Genomic DNA, 4051 nt, shown 5'->3' with positions numbered 1-4051 from the left:
GATACGTGGTGTTATCACTACGAGCCGGAATCCAAAAGACAGTCCATGGAATGCCGATTTTTGCAAGCGCGGCATGCAGGTAACGGTTCATCGTTAGTAAAAGTGGTAAAACGCTGCACCCTAGTAGAGCACCATAACAATCTTTATATCGTCGCTCCGCCTCGAAGAACCGCTATGTGAAATTTTGTGGAAAATGAGTTATGTCTTGCAAACAAACCAGAAAGCTGTCAGGCAGGCTCCCTTATAATGTCACATGTTAATATTAAATTATTTCGCCACAACAGTGAAACATTATAGATTAAAATTAAACCCTTGTGGTTCTCATCACATACGCATTGATTAATGTATGCAGATCCCCTATGTGCTTATAAAGGCGCAAAAGGTACTGCGTAAACATAAAAATAGTAATATAATGCTGTTGAAGCAAGCTACAACAATGTCCAGTGCATAATATACGCAGAACCAATTTAATTATATTTTTCAAATGTTCATGTGTATTTAGCAAAATTTTAATAGCTCGAAATGCTTTTTGCCTCTCCTGAAAATTTGTGGTTTTAACACAAAGCGATTCTTCGAGGCGAGGAGGTATGGTTTTGCTTCACTTGAAAAAGATGGGATGAGTCTCTCTCACCATACATCACCTCACTAGCAAGAACAACTTCTGTGGGTAAAGAAGTGGTTATGGAGAACGTCTTGGAAATTGATTACTATTCAACCAGCTTCTGACTGTTTTCGGTTGGCGCTCGTCATAACATATTCCTTGCAGTCGAAAATCTGCACAATTTCAGAATGCGATTCTGTGGGCAGGTGTCAACTCACTTAAGATCCACGAGTCTAACGTTTCCACCTTAGCGATTGCAATTACCACCTGAACGAAAGTCGTATGATGTATGCCTAACTCATCTTCTATGGCTTTTTCTCACTAGCACTTTTCCAAGCATTCGATTCTTTGATCTTCGGGTCCCTTGATTTCTGAGGGTCGCATCGAAATATGATCTTCATCCAAGCACACGGGGATTATTTTGCAATATTGTATCACAGGAAGTAAATTTTGCAAATCAACGCCGGCGATTGGTGCTTTCATATATGCAAACTCACTGTTATTTTTTTCTTGAAGAGTGTTTCATTGAAATTCCCATTTTGAAGTTCTAAAGAAATTAATTACTTACAACTGAGCCGTTCAGATGTCAAACCGATTAACTCCATCAAACGAGATTTTTCAGTACTTTGCATTTTAGTACCTTAGATACAATGTGTTTAAATGAGAGTGATCAGAACGTTTGTGCGGTAAAAAAAATTCTACAACTAAAACAAATGGAGTTAATCGGTTTGGCTTCTGAACGCCTCAATTTTAAGTTCTTCATTTTGCTCGTTCTAACAGCCCTGTTGAATATCACACTACCTTCTGACTTTCTGGGCATACCAGAATTTTCACTGGAGGTGTCTGTGACGTTAAACATGTGACCGTAGAGGAATGTGTTGTATTGCTGAGATAACTTTTCCAGTAGATTTCAAAGTAGACCTTTCATTCGCATCAGCCGAATAAGACCATCGTTTCTGCGAACCTTAAAATAGAACCATAAAGAAATAAGAGAGAACATAAATCATGCGTATTCACAGAATATCTGATTAGTGTTACCCATAAATACGCAGAAATCCATTAACTTTAAAAAAGCTTTTAATCTTACACTTACATTTAATGTAGATTTCAAATGACTTGTGTTCTTCGTCTTTATTTCAACCTCACCTATAATTTTTATTCATGCTTTTTATATACTAGCTTTTACTTTCTTAGTATTTGGGAGAAATGGAAAATCTAGTAACTATTGTATATTTATTAATTAAGTTTCAGAAATGCGTATTTTTAATTTTAAAGTGTGAACAACTTGAACATATATATATGTTGTTTTCTTATATCTTGATCTTCCCTTCCGAAATCTTTGGCATATTATTCAAATGAGTATATTGTCATAGTAGGATAACAAACATTGTACTTAAATTTGTAAAAACTACAGCTCTATTAGCCATATAAACACGTTCTTTTGCAGACATCTTGAATGAGATCTAATGTGTCTATATGAAATATCAAAATAAGAATTTGTGGTTATTTATTTCAAGATTACGAGTCTTGGTTTGACTTTGCAATTTATGAACCTTCGAATAAATTGTGATAACCCGAATTCTTGTTACGAAGGATTTAATCTTTGAAATTTAATATTGTTACAGAAGTTTATAGAATTTGAGTCTTACTTAAATTACAGAGATCCCCAGTAGGATCAGTTTTGTCAGATTCAGACTTGCTTATATTTGGAAAAATTGATCGTAAATTTGAAAGATATTTATTGGCCATAGAACTACTAAAACAATTTACGTCGCTACTAAATTCAACAATATTTCATCATTTTTTGAGCTACGGGACTTTCGTCAACAGAAAAAAATATTTTTTGTAAATTTTGCAATAAAGATATTTATTGAATTTGTGCGTTATTATTATTATACTTTGAGTTTGTGTTATCTACTGGATTATCAATCACTTAGTCGGAACCTCTTCCCCCGTTGGCCCTGTCCTCGTAAGCTCATTCTGCGGCTAGATTGGACTGATGCTTTTGTTCCGCGTTGCCCGGTTGCCGATAACTCATTCAAGTCAAGAATCAAAAACACAAAGGCAGAAAGCACTTTCAAGTTAATAATGAACAACTGAAACCACGTCAAAGCAAGTTAAGAAAAGAATTACGAAGAACACATAAACAAAGAAATAATACACACTTAATTAAGGTACTGAAAACCAGTCTAACGAAAATAAAGCACATATAATAAAAATATCAGGAAATGAATACAAATAAAAAGTCAACAGGTAAAACGAAATATCCGAAAATAAAAATGCTGGAAGTAAGAGAAATGTTGATTAATTGAACTGTATTCAGTTCACTGTTATCAGCGAGACTGTTCTATTCAAAGTGTAATATTGAACAATTGAATATATTCTCTGTCCTTTCAACTAAAATTAAAGTGGGACCTCTTAAACTAAAAGCATGGGCTATCTGCAAGATCAGACATGAGGTTCAAATATACTAAAGAAATGTATCCCAAAATAAGTGAGTAATCGTAGATTAATACACCGAGATTGGCGATATGAGACGCAGAAGCTAATCATATTCATGAAATTAAATTTTAAAATGGAGGTCAGGATGATTATGCTACACAACCAAGATACCGCCAAATAAAATGACAAAGAAGGAAAATATAATAAACTGACGGTTTTAGTATCATTGGAGAGAATAATCCCGCCCAGGTCTCATAATATACTCATATTAAACAACCACAAGTGTGATAAAAACACGTTTTGCTTTCTTTGGAGAAATTTATAATGAATAAATAAATAAATAAAAATAAATTAATAATGACTTACATGAAAATTAAATATAGCGTATTATTCACGGTGTATCTCATTGGTATAGTATATGTAACCGGTTACCTCCAAAGCGGAATCTTACTGCATTTAGTAAAAAGGAGAGACATGAATAATTGTAGTCGTATTGAAGTACAGACTGTACTATTCGAAATGCATTAAAATGAGTAGTAAAGGGTAAACCTGAAAAAAACGAAACTTCAAATATAGGGAGTCACTGACATAACACTTGCATTGATGATAATGATATCGTATTTAATTTTCATAAGGTTCAGAGGTTGAACAACAATTCCTGTAGCTAATTACCAAATCCAGGACTTTTTATTGCAGTTTAATTAATTAACTCTACTTTCAGCCTGAAATATAGCCATATACGAATGAAGTTCTTTCATTAAATAATTTCAGAGAATCGTCGGTGACGTATTAAAGTTTATTTCCTGAATTTCTTGTCATAAATAGCTTTCTACAATTTCTATATCTTATTAAGATTAATATTGGCAGCAGAGGAGGAAAAGAAATTGGATTTAAACGGAAGAAAATTAAGAGATGAAGGTTGCTTTCAAATCATACCATCATATATAAGGAGAACAAACGTAATGCTTAAGTATAGTAGTATCCTAAATTTCCAGGGAATATATCAGA

The sequence above is a fragment of the Thermobia domestica genome, chromosome 5 (genome assembly GCF_964235325.1).
Source record: "Thermobia domestica chromosome 5, izTheDome1.hap1.1, whole genome shotgun sequence".
NCBI classification, from domain to species: Eukaryota; Metazoa; Arthropoda; class Insecta; order Zygentoma; family Lepismatidae; genus Thermobia; species Thermobia domestica.
The sequence above is the reverse complement of the archived record's forward strand: the minus strand, read 5'-3'. Positions refer to the sequence as shown.